Source organism: Amphiura filiformis, chromosome 6 (genome assembly GCF_039555335.1).
Source record: "Amphiura filiformis chromosome 6, Afil_fr2py, whole genome shotgun sequence".
NCBI lineage: Eukaryota > Metazoa > Echinodermata > Ophiuroidea > Amphilepidida > Amphiuridae > Amphiura > Amphiura filiformis.
The window spans coordinates 52,246,806-52,261,539 of NC_092633.1; positions in this window are offsets into that span (position 1 = coordinate 52,246,806).

Here is a 14,734-nt window from a genome sequence, read left to right on the forward strand (position 1 = left end):
GAATAATGAGCGGGAAAGGAAATGGCTAACACGCAATAAACAAGATGAAACCAGAATTACGTTTATGAAATTTATTGTGCTTGACATGGTCAGAACATACACATGCAAATAATGTTTGTATTAATAAACCTTACCAGAGTTTACACATTGCGGCATAATTGAATTTGATATAACGTGCTCTTGCATGACAAGCAGTAAATTCGCCGTCAACGGGCTTAAACAAAACATATCAGGAGATGAGATAATTGTGTCCACATGGTATGAGAGTCAACAAGAAGTGATTCAATACTCTAAACATTGGCAAGACATCTCCCCTCGGCGTGTAATTGATGCACCGATGCATAAGACGTGCACAAAATGATTTTTTTCCGAGCTGGCCAACCTCTGTTGTTTGATGGCATTTTAAAGAAAGGTTGAACAATGGTGGCGCTATTTATCTAAAATCTTATTTGCATCTTTGGGGTAGACACTTGTAAAATGGTATTAGAATATCAGCAAACAGACTAACAAATGACAAGGGAATTTTCAAAAAACTTTTTATCATGAAATGTAAAGTATAACTCATATTATTTGGCTAATTCAAATTTTAAATATATGTAAATAGCGCCCTCAATTTGCACACAAATGTTCAGTTCATAGAATTAAAATTACCACAAAAAATCAGAAAATGAAGAATAATTTGATATAGAAACGAACATCTATGTTATAAATTGCTGCAAAATATATGTGTATATACAGTTTATTAGTGTGATAGTTGTTGGTATTATTCAAGACTAGAATTGAACATTATAAATGAATAATGATAAATAATCACATCAAACAAACGTGAGCGAAGGATATTAGGAGCTATTAGGTCGAGCGAACATGAGACTTCATCAGAAAATAATTAAGGAGAACACACGGTGCTAGGAAATGATTAGAACCTATGATCTGAACTTTGTATGGAATTTTCGTTTAGAGAATGCTGTGCTTTTTTTTCATCAGCAAGCTTTATTATACACGAGACAAGTATACACATACAATACCACAATAGTTTAAAACATTAAAAATAAACACTTGCAGTTCACAACCTAGACAAAAGGATACTCGACCAGCGAGTCCTTGGCGGGGGAAATATTGAGTACTTGAGGGCAAAGACATCAGGACTCAAAGGATGGAGCACGGAAGACTTGAAAGCAGAAAAGATGGATCAAACGCACTCAACAGCTCTCAACCCCTCCGTGCCACAATCACAAACGCACCCCCGATGTCCATGGGCTCCAGGCACTCGGTTAAAATACAATGTGAAACTGTGGAAAAGCATCTAAAAGGCAAAAATATGATTACAATTTAAAAATATCTGGTTCCTGCCAGGTGGGCTCAAATTTAGAACAGAATATGCTAAATTTTGCTGAGTTAGTCACGGATATTTTTGAAGGAGACATTTATATGAGACATTTTAGTCAGCTGCTTCAACGCCTTCAAATTCTCAGGTGAAATATTTGTTTACCTTCCTCATATATGGTCGAATCCAACCAAAAGTGTCCACGGGCCAAAAATAAAAGTCCGAAATAAAAATGTCTCCACAATTTTTTCCTTTTGCCCATTGATTGATGACATATTGGCCTTATAGGAACCAAAAGTGCCATTACTAATCTTGAAAAATAAATCCAGGACGTGTGATAGTAAATGTGATATCAAAACCCAATGTTACCTACGAATACCACTAGGATGCTTTCACTATCGCAATACTAATCAACCTAAAACAAATGGAATATTCCCATTAACGCTTTTTTTCGTGTAATGTAGACCACAGGGTGTCAGGAAAATTCTAGCTCAACCAGAAAATATTTGTTTTTATTTTTATAACGCGATCAATATGATCTTTGTCAGTTTATGCTAGTTTATTTTTGAAAATGAAGTTTAGGTCAGTTTCTGTATTTTATTTATCAAATGAGTATGAATCAATTTACACATTGTATAATAACGAGTAGGATATATGTTTTCAAGAATATTAGGAATTATACGCATACACCTAACGCTTTATACAATGAAAAGGTGAAGAAACCCGGGTATTCGTAGGTAACATGAGCGATTTAACAATATCTATATTGAGTTTAGAGGTTTAAATTTGGCTATTATGGTAATGAATTAATAAAATGGTAGTTTTAGATCTCTTTCAGATGGTACGTCCAAATGAATAAATGCTATTACCTTAGATCAAAAATTGTTGATGCTTTTAGCAAGATTTTGACCACTTCATTTTGATATACAAGTAGTTAATCAGCAATTTTACATAATAAATAATTGTTGAATGAATCCGTATATGGGTAATAATAGTGTCCTGGGGTACCGCTTAAAGTTTTTGACAATTAATTTCCATTGGCAGGGACACTTCATTACACATGTCATGTATTATGGTGTATTCGTAAGTAACATTTCAGTATTTGTAGGTAAGAATTAGACTTTTGGTGGATATCGCAATCAAAACTTCATTTTATAAAGCACTTTGAATGTAATATTTTCTTTATGTGCGTTTATTGATACTTAGGACCCTATCATGTATTAATAATGTCGGTTCACAGCGGTTGAAAGAGGATTTAAGTAAGAAACAAAGGCACTAAAGTGACTTTAATTTGATTAATTGCACACAAATCGCTTAAAACCGTTATTGCAGACTTGTGAAGTCCATCTTGGAGTCAGTTACGTCTTGTGGCCTTTCTTTTGAGGGCAACTACAATTAGGTTTATACAGGGTCCATCACTGTGTTGTCTAGATCATGAGACAATGAGAACAGTCGTTTTTCCATGGTATTCGTAGGTAACCTTAGCGAAAACGTCAAAAGTTACCTTCGAATAAATGAATTTGGACACAAATTACTCAGAAACCAGAAGGTCGGTAAACATTTAAAATGAAGCACACATGACAGTTGACAAATCCAAGTATTTATCCCCTTCTAATCTTCTTTGAATCTGATTTTTCTTTCAAATGAGCAGACCGTCGTCTATTTCAGTACATATTTTTCAACAATTAAGCCAGTTCGGTTTTGCATGGTGGGCATGTATGTGAATTCGCAACTTTCATTGACATATGATTTGATAGCAAACATACAGGCCTTCATTATGTACCAATATGGGCATTGGCATGAATGGCGGTGTTTCACAATACTGTCATGATGTCAAATTGTATTCGTAGGTAATATTCGGTTACCGACATTTACCTACGAATACTTGCTTTTATTGTTGACATCTCAGAAACATTTAAACGCAGGCTATTGAAACTTGGTAGAAATAAAGAGTGTATTACCCTGCACCTATTCCTTAACTATTGTTTACTATTCTCTCACTTTGTGGAAATGACACAGCTTTTAACATGTATTCGGAGGTAATGCATATTTTTTACCAAACCTACCTTTGTGCCATTTAGAATTTCTGGCAGCTAAACACAATAATAAAGATGTCCGAATACAATGCATTTCAGTATTGGACATATCAAAGCTTGTATCAATTGCGCATTTATTAGTGATTTCCATTTTTTAAAGATATATCTAGTGCTATGAAAAATTGTATTCGTAGGTAATGTAAAAAATACCACTCAAAAAATTATCACAAAAAATTCATAATTATGTACAAATATGTGAAAAATTGAACAGGCAATCTTTGAATACACACCTTTCAGGAAATCAATTTAGATTCAATCCAATGACTTCTTTTCATAACTGATTTAGATGTTTTTAAAAATACCTTAAGAAATATTTTAAAAAAATGGGTAAAAATAGCATGTTTTGGGGTCTCTGTGTCTAAATTTTTCACAGAAGGGGGTCTTATTATATATGGCGCGAAGCGTATGATCAAGGCGAATAAACACAATATAAAAACGAATGTCAATTGATTAATACTTTTAAGTTATGGCCCTGAACATGCCGTGTACACTTTTCGTTGGATTCGACCATATGCGCTAACAATGTTGGGCTCTAAAGGAACTGTAAGAGCTTGTAAGCCCGATAAGAAAGATTTTCTTACGATTTGGCCAAAACATCACCAGGTCTGGACGCTGAGAGGAAGGCAGAATTTCTTGAGGGATGGTCGTGACTGTTTGCCAAGGATAATCTGGGAGGTCTACATAGACCCTAGGCATATTGTCACCTGAACCGTTGGAGAGAAAGAATAACACGGAATCATGTCTCCAAGTACATGTATATCGATCTTGCTTCAACATATCCTGGCAGGAGTTGAGAATGTGACTCAGAGTTTGCTTATTGCCACAAAGAGGACACTTATCATTAAATAAAGATCGTTGACGCCACCTACATAAATTCACTGAAATGTTAATTTTATTGCTTATAGGTTTATATCATGAAATTGGATTTAAAATCATTCGAAAGTCGAAATGTATTCGATACGATGTATAGAGTCTACATCGTCAGCGTTATAAAGAACAATTATCGTAATGATTGGCTCGAGTACCAGCATATGGATATTGACCTCTAAAGAATAAAGAGTGACAGCGATGTCTACGGTGCTACGCTGACTGTGATTAAAATCTTGCGATTTTCAAAGACATACATATCAACACGTTTCTAGTGTACATTTCGATTTGGATTTGGAAGATACCTTCTCTTAAATAACAGTATTGCGAACCACCAGCATACATAACTCGATGTAGAGAGTCTTTCCTATTCAGAGGAAATATTGCAATTACACACCTTATTGCCTTTTAACAATGACCATTGACACTATCACATATCAGAGAAGATGTAAGAAAAGGAAGGAGAACAGAATTATATCCTTGAGATAATCCCGTAGGTAATCCTGTTGCACCTATTCATAGTCCTTTATTCTCAAGTGGTGGGTTAACCAACTATTAACAATGAGAGGACATTCCTGAACCTCGTTCAGTTGGGGATGATTTGAAGTGACCGCCAATTATGACCATTTGATATTTAATACCAGCAATGTGAAAAAAGAAAGAAATAATGTAGTGCCAAGTTTAACAAGTTATAACTCCGCTTCTGCAGTACGAATGTCAGCGGCGAATGTCAGGTTATTATTTCCCAGTCTTTAAAAAAAATTGCAGGCAGAGGTGGGAATCGATCTCGGTACCTCCCGGTTAAACAGCACTGCGCAAAAACCCTAAGCCAACTAAATATCTGTTGTGAGATGTGTGACATTAATCTTTGATATTGCTTAATGGAACAAATCGCGGAATCAAATCAGTAATAAAAGAAGTAGATTCTTATATAGCGGTCAAATTGGATAAAAGGGGAAATATTTGTCCCTGCTCTAAAGAAAATATCGCTTAGAAAATTATCAAATAAATTTAAATTAAAAATTGAGATTTTATATTTCTTTCTTTCACGAGGCGGCATTATCACAAACAAACACTGTATAAGCTAAAAACTCGACCCTCATCACTAGATGATGTCATAGCTCAATGGTAGAGCATCAGACTGCTGATATCAATATCGTTGGTTCGAGTCCTCCTGCCAGCAATGGTTATATTTATGATTTTAATGCTACGCTAAAATTTGTTCAATTTTTTCGTTTATTTATTTATTTATTTATTTATTTATTTATTTATTTATTTATTTATTTATTTATTTATTTGTTTTGTTTATTTATGTAAATAATTTGATATATTTGAAAGAGGTATTTGAGCAATTCGAAATTTTGATTTTATAATCCTATGGGGTCATTTTGAACCCCTGCCCCTCCCAAATTGCCAAACGCACAACACCTATGAGTTTGCATCATGCATAATGATCAGTACGTCCATGTCATCATCATAAAAAAAATACATTCTATGTATACCTGACGCCGGCAACTAGACTACTATAAAAAAAAATAGTATCACATCTTTCCTGCTCAATCAAAATAATACTTGCAAATAGATCATAGTTTACTAATCTAATCCTGTAATATATAGACCTGTAATATAGGTGATCATTTTTACATGGTTTGTTATGGTTGGGATTAGTGTCCGATATCTGTAATGTAAATGAAGCATATTGATATGCAGGAAGAATCGATCAGGGCGCTAGCTTTATTGTCCTATGAGATGTAGGGCCTAGTCCCAGCATTCATTGTTCATTTAGTATCATAATCTATTAGGAAAGATAAACACTATTCAAAATATCAATAGATAAGAAGAAAGGGATTTAGAGATTTGTAATTGAGTCATGCATGATTTAACAGAAGGTTCTTTCCAAAACCCAAACGTAATGAGTATTAAATAATAGAAGAAATATAGTCATAGAGAGACACAGGACTCTACCTTTCTGTTTATTGTCACAATAATACAAATTTATTTTGATGAAATAAACTGGTATGACTCTTATGACTGAATAAACGATGACTCATTTTCAAATTATGAAATAAAAAATTGGGTCATTCACGACGTCATTCATTTATTTCCAAACCCGGGGGTGGGGCGACCTTAGTACATACTAAATAGTACTTGTACGACCACTTGATATATAACGTCATTGCCCGGCAGTACGCGCGCAAATTATGGCAATTTCCATTGTTCTTTGTCCTGCAGTGTACGTACGCATCGTAGTTTGATAAACAATGTCAAGTGGTCTATACTACAGCGCGATCGATACTCAACTGATTCAGACAATATAATGTACCGCGCTCATGTGCACCTGCTTGACATATCCGGTCAGTTGATACCATAGATAGCTATGGCCCGAGAAAGTTCTGCTTATTGCCTCGCTGTGCTAAACAAAAAATTGTGTGTGTGTGGGGGGTCAAAAATGATAGGAAGGGACGGTTTTTCAATCAACAAATATTCCAAATTTATAAATCAAAATGGCTTCAAAAATAACACATTGACAGACCAAAATTCTCGCCGTGAAAAATTCGAGAAAAACTAATCAAAACACATTGAGGCTCCCCAAACTACGTCAAATTATTCCCATGGGGTTTCCTACACGGGTATATAATTAATTATGAATTGAGGTTTATTTGAGAAGAATTATGGCCTGGAGATTTTTAAAAAAAACACCAAGTGCATGTTTTTTGATTAAAAAAAAATTACGATTTAAAACTCTTTAAAACCAATCAAGAATGATCTGTGATCATTGAGACTAAGTATATGAAAATCATATGCATCATTCATTTTGTGACTCCTCATACTCTTGGGATTATTTCCCGCCAAAATTTTCCACCAAAAAGTGGTAGTTCCCTTAAAGTGTTACCTAAAACAACTGCATCCAATATACGTCAGCTCGGTCTGGTTTTTTTTCCTTCAAAGATCTTGTATAAAATGAGTCTGACATATACTTTATAGACTAGACTATACATCATTGACAATTATGTATGGGTCAAGATGTAGTCAACAGTATTTTTTAATTCATTACACCATCTTTCAGGACAATACATCATTGACATATAGTATTAAGATGGAAGTAATTACAACCACGTCATTTTAAAGAAAAGGTGAACACTGATGGCGCTATTTATCTTAAATCATGTTTTCATCTTTACAAAGGGTAGACACTGACATAATGCCAATAAAACATCAGAAAAAGAATAACAAATAGGAAAAAATTTGAAATAAACTTTTTTATCATGAAATGTTAGGAATAACTTATATTAATTGACTAAATTTAATTTTAAATATATGTAAATATCGCCCTCAATTTGCACACAAATATACAGTTTATAGAATAAAAATACCACAAAAAAGCAGAAAAAGACGAAAAATCTGTGTTAAAAGCTTAAACTTGAAATATACGTACATAATATAGTGTGATAGTTGTTGGTATTGTCCAGGTCTATAATTGAACATTATATAATGTTTTGTTAGAAAATTTAATAAATGGTCACATTAAACAACCGTGTGCACCATGATGTTTCAGGACAATACATCATTTACATCTAGTATCAAGATGGAAATCACATCAACATTATACAAAAATAAATACATCTGAGGTCACGCTGAAAAAAATGATTTCCGAATACTTGAACTTGAAGTAGATCCCTGCGTCGGAAAATTATTTTTGAAGATCAAATAATTTGCTATTTTCTTCGATCCATATAGGAATAATTTTGGAATGGCCAAAGTTTCATCAAGCACCGCGCGAACACAGCATGTGTACGCATCAAAATGTCAAAGTTTTGGCCCCACTGTGACCTTTGTTCAAAAAAGCTCTTTAAATCTTAAAGTGTTAAGGGGGTACTACACCCCTGTGGTAAATTTGTGCCTATTTTTGCATTTTCTCAAAAAATAATAACACACTGGCAAAAAATAATAACACACTGGCAATAAAAGTTATGTATATTATTGGGGCAAGGAATCCAATTACTGCACTGAAATTTCAGCGATTCAAGACAAGCGGTTCAGTTTATATGATAGGAAACGAGGTACATCCTAGCGGTACCTTATTTCGTATCATAAATAACAAACCGCTTGTCTTGGGTCACTGAAATTCCAGTGTAGTAATTGGATTCCTTGCCCCTATAATATACATAACTTTTGTTACCACTGTGTTATTAGTTTTTGCAAAAAATGCCGAAATAGGCAAAAAATTATCGAGGGGTGTAGTACCCCCTTAAAATGTTTTAATTCTAAGCTATTGCAAAGGACATAAAATAATGATTAGGCCTACATATAAGTGTACGCTTTGTTTGGGCCTATAATATATCACCGATTTCAAGACATTAAAAATTCTGTATACAACATTCATAAATAGATAATCACTCCGATTACATTATATTTGGCTTATAATATCATTGTACATGCAATATAATATTTTTCCCGAGGGATTATGGAGTCATACCCAGTTGCACAATGTACGACAAATAATAGATGTACAAATGCTTTAAAAAAAGCTCTTAAAACTTATTTGTTCCCTTAACCTGTTCTTATTGGTATTGTACTTTGTATTTTAAGCTAAGATGCACCTTCAAAATGTATTTTAAGTGGTAGTAAAGCTGTTTATTTTGTAAGTGCTCTGAGCCTTTTGTAAATGGCGCAAATGTTCTTCGTATTGTATTGTATCCCAGCTAACACACTACGTTTTCACGACATTCGCGGACGTTGGACTTAGGTTGTCATTTACGTTGTTAATACGTAAATCTGTGAACTCGTATTCGTGTAATGACAACGTTATTTTCGACGTTGATTTTTGGACGTTGATATAACATCATTATGACGTTGTAATGACGTTGTTTCGACGTGATGCAATGTTTGACCAGACCTGGTGACAACGTTTGAATAATACGTTCAGAAAACGTTACACAAATACGTATCTGAAAAATAGTTTAGATATTGACACCACGGAATGTAAATTCTTCCATTCCAAGGAGTTTGTTGTCCAGCAAAAATTTTCTTATCGTGTCATTTGACGATCGCCTTTAGGCGTGAAACTCAAAGTAACGACTTCTATTCCTGAAGTTCTAAACTTTAAATTTTTATACGCTCTCCCTTTGTGGGATTGAGCATCATTGTTGCCGGATGTTAATATAATGTCTTTTAAGACAGTAAAATCACGTTGTCTCGACGTATAAAGCACGTGGTTAAAACGTGGTTTAAAAGTCATGAACTGACCCAGATACAACGTCATCTACGGACGTCGTTAGTACGCAAATTTATGACGTTGTTTCGACGTATAAAGTACGTTATTACAACGCCGTGTAAATGTCATGGTCTGACCCCGATACAACGTAATCTACGGACGTCGTAATTACGTTAATTTGTGAACTCGTATGCGTGTTGTGATTTTCGGACGTTGATATAACGTCATAGTGACGTTGTTTCGACTTTCACAACTTGACGTCGAAACAACGTCATAATGACGTTACATTAACGTTCGGGAATAACGTTTTCACGACACGAATACGAGTTCACAGATTTACGTACTTACAACGTCCATATATTACGTTTGTACGACTTTATATAACTTTTAGACAACGTTGTAACAACGTAAAATTGTTAGCTGGGATTGTATTGTATTGTATTGTATTGTATTGTATTGTATTGTATTGTATTGTATTGTATAGAGAGACTTGAGTGACAACACAAACATGCAGTAGGATAATATGTTTAGGCTACGTCAAACTAGGAAAAAATACGTAAGATTAGCAACTGTTTAAATTGTTGCGATTTGGTAGTTCGCAGCATCTTGCGAATGGCAGTGAGTTTTGGCAAAAATTGCATTGATAGCGAGTATGTAGAAGAACTCAAAGATCACAGATATACTTTTGTAGGTCCTGTGGTTCTTGAGTTATGTTGTAAAGAGGACTAAAACAACAACACTTTTGTTAAACGTACATAACTCACTAAATCAAGCAAGTTTTCAAAGTATATCATTTGTAGAATGAACCTTTGCAAAACATCAAAGTATTATTTTTCAATAATATATTGATTCAGATAATGCTGCTTCGACCAACAATACCTCGTCTACCCTTAAATACAACATACGCTTAATCCCATAGGCAGGGCACCTATGTGTAATTACAAATAGTAAATCAAGGATACTTAACATAATTATTATATCGCAAATAAATATTAGTTAACCACATCCATACATATAACTCCTAATTACACCAAATAACTTTGTATCTGGCTTTTTCCACACTGTCCAACAATATTGTATCACAATACTTTTAAAGACTTTGAGTATACCAAAATTAACACATTGTTTTTGTGATTGTCATTAGGAAATGAATTTGGAGAAAACCTTCTGACAATAAAATACTATGCTGAGCCATCAGCCTGGGTGGCTCACGCTCCAATAATTTCAGATGATTAAGCTCAGTAATACATCAAAGAATGTCTTTCAATTCATGAAAACAAATAGATAATCAGCTTATCGGATTAAAAGCTTAGAGGGAAGGTGTTGCTGCTCAGCGAGTGTTTGTAATTATCAGGTTTTCTCCAAATTCATTCTCTAATGTAAAATTTTGCTAATAAAAACATGAAGATAAAAAAAATTAACACATTGTTATGTTAATTGTAACACATTTTCATCTTTTTATACTATCTGACGATTCTATCATTTATACATGTCAAACGCATTTCATGTAATATTACAAAAATACTCATATAATTTCATTTCAAATTGCAATTGAATTTACAAACTATACAACATTTCATTAGCACATAAGCCTATGTTATACCTTTCATAACTCAAATTTGTTTGAATTTGTTTGAGTTTACTTTCGGTTAGAAAAGTTATTCGGATCAATGGTGAATCTGATAGTGTAAACAAACAAACAAACAAACATTCAGTATAAAAGACAACTTGCGTCGACTTAAAGTTATCTCGACCAATTGCTTGCTAGTTACAACATCGAGATCACAATCCTACCCGGAATGGATTTGACATTTGCATATTTTACTACATTTGTGGAACCAATGTGTTTTGGCATCCTTAAACCTGAAATGATAAAAATATTATAATTTTGTTCTATGCCCCATGAGAGGTCGTAGGTCACAGTGGGCCAAAATATCAAAGTAGTCCCATAATGTATCTCAAAGTGTTCCTTTTATCACAGGAAATAAAAAGTATATTGCCCTATTTTTCTACGATGCTTAGTTCAGGAGAATAGGTCAAATGTCAACATGTTCATACACAGAGGTCAAAATTACATAATGGTCCGATTTCATCGTCTCAAATTACACCACTTTACATAAGAAATCTCAAACATATACTTAATTCACGATTTTAGGGCAATTTTGTATTGTCATGACCTCCTTAAGAGTTCATGCAGCTGAAGTATGTACACTGAAGAATAATATTTGACCCATGATCATGATGATTTCATCCGATTCTGAGGAAATACATTTCTCAAATAAATTGTATTCCTATTTGGTTTGGCGGGAGGAGTAATTGAAGGTAAATTTCGATTGAATCGGTGCATTTTGAAAACTTGGCTTTGGTGGATGAGATGTGACATTTGACCTTTACTCTATAACTCCTGAAATAAGCACTCTAGTGCAATATGACAATTGACTTTTTTTTTAAATTCCATGGAATGAGAGGAACAATTTTAGGTATATTACAACATGACAGAACAAATATTAAAGTTTGGTCCTATTATGACCTTCGACCACTCGTGGGAATCATAGAGGCATAGAAAAAAAGGACAAATTCTTGTTTTATCCTTTGAGGTGTAAGGATGCCAAAAAAACATTGGTTCCACTTATGTATGAAAACAAGATGATAACTCAAAAATCACCGCCATAGCGCTATGTACTGTATAACATCACTCACAATTAATTCTCATTTGTGGTGTTATCAAGCAAAATCAATCTGAGATCAGATTCAATTTTCAGTTTTTATAGGATTGTAAACAGCTTTTGCAAAGGTACATTTTGCAGAAAACTTCATTGAATTTGGACAACCAGTTCAAAAGATGTGAGCAGTTTAAGAGTTTCCAAAACAATAACCCAGCAAACACAAATCGTTTTCGACATAATTCGCAAAAGGTTATAAAAGGTTGTCAGAAAACGTTTAAATGTCGGGCAGGCCCGTACGCAGGATTTTGTTTGGGGGGGTGCTGATTTTGAAAAAGTGGACCTTTTTCCCGGGGGGGGGGGGCGATTTTGTGAAAAGTGGACTTTCTTTCCAAAATTTGGACCTTTTTCGACCACCAAATGACCCTTTAAAAAATTTGGGGTCGAACCCCCGCACCCCCCTGCGTACGGGCCTGATGTCGGGTTATATAAAGGGTACATTAATGGTATAAAACGTTTTCATAACAATACATAACATTTGTTGGTAATTTACTGCAAAGCAAACACAAATGTTTTACAGAAAACATTTAAATGTCGGGTTATATAAAGGGTATAAAAACGTTTTTATAACATTCCAAAAACATTTTTGAAAACTTGGTACAAATCATTCTGAATAAAATGTTATTTTGGGGTTGGAAAAATATTTTGCAAAAAATGTTCGCCCAAAATATTTCCAATAACGTTTTTAAAATGTTTTCACAACCTTTATATAACCCGACATTTAAATGTTATTAAAACGTTTTGTAAAAAACATTTTAAGAACATTTCTGTGTTTGCTGGGTGCAAATATTTTAACATAATGTTATTTAAGTGTTGACAAAATATTTGGCCAAAAATGTTTGCAAAAACAGTTTGCAATGACATTTCGAAAACATTTAAAAAATATTGTTGTAGTGTGTTTTCATACAAAAACGATTTCATGGCCTTTATATAACCCGATATTTTAATGTTATTAAAACGTTTTTACCTAAACCAAATCCCAAAATATAACTTATTTAAAACGTTTTAAAAACGTTTTTGTGTTTGCTGGGAAGGAACAAAATGAAATAGAACATTCCGACTTCCGACTGAATTTGCTTCATTACAACACACTTACAAACAAATTTAATATTGTCATCAAAGACAATGGCCATTATTTTGCCACCATAGAATAATAGACAACAAGTCATCATTCATATTAAACACTTGTTGGTTTCTTTGATAAACCAATCCAATATTCAATATTTGTCACAATTGGCAATAGAACATTTTATAATTTATTAGATTACATACATTTGGTCACTTAAAGAGATTTAAGAACCTTGATACTGTTGGAAAAATATATTTAGTTCCAGTTTTATACAGTTTTATGACTATATTTCAATGTCATAAACAACGTAACAGACAAGTTAAACATAGATTTTCATGTAAAGTCAATTGACATTTTGTATTCAATTCAAATTTCAACCAACACTACTTTTCTTTATCATCAAGTAACAAAATGACCCAAGTTGTTTGTCTCAGACTCCACTTCACATTTTTCCTGTAATTTTAACAGGATTTTTCTTGAGAAAGTTTAATACAGCAGCATTTAAATTACACATTTTCCCGAGTATTTTCAATTTTCATTTTTTCAGTAAATGTCAGGAAAAAGCTACAGGGTGTCCCGGAACTATATCGTTGGAAACTTTTTTGGGGTATTTTAACGCATAAACCAAACATAGCTAAATAACCGATGTGCTTGAGGAAAATATCAGCTATCACCTACTATTGTGAATTTTGACGATTGACCGCTCCGCTTTTGAAATAAAAGAATTTTACGAAACTACCTCATTTTCAATCCGTTCCACGGTGTCAAATATCTATCAATGACAATAGACGCCTCTACTCATGCGCTGATGATGTACAGTGATTAGCACTCCGAATACAGATCATCGATTGATATTTGAATCTGTGGAAAGTTTTGAAAATGAGGGAGGTTTGTAAAATTCGTATATCAATAACGGTGTGGTCAATTGTCAAAATTCAAAAAGTATGTTGTAGCTGATTTATTTCTCAATCACACCATCTATTTAGTGATAATTAGTTGTGGAGTTAAAATACCTAAACAATTAAGTTTCCGACGATACAGTTCTTTCAGGGACACCCTGTATAATGCTTGATATTGATTCTTTTTTTTTTTTCAAATCCTGGTGTTAAACTTGAAACGTGAAATACAGTCATTTAGTGTAAGATTTTCGATTTTTATAGGCTTAAACTTGGTCCGCGAGCTTTGGTTTGGATCAACCTTTTAGCTTTTCAAAGTCATATAGTTCGCTAATGAAGGATTTTTACCAACTTTCTAATGCACATCACCGTGACCAATCACAGTTTTTGTTGTTGTTTTTTTTTCACAGAATTTCCGTTTTGATTTCACAATTTGTTACTTCCGGCTGAAACTTTTTCAAAATCAACGCGTGAAATCCGAGGCTAGTAAAGCGCAAAAAAAGCGCAGTGATTTATAGTGCGCTACGCACAGGCACAACGCCTA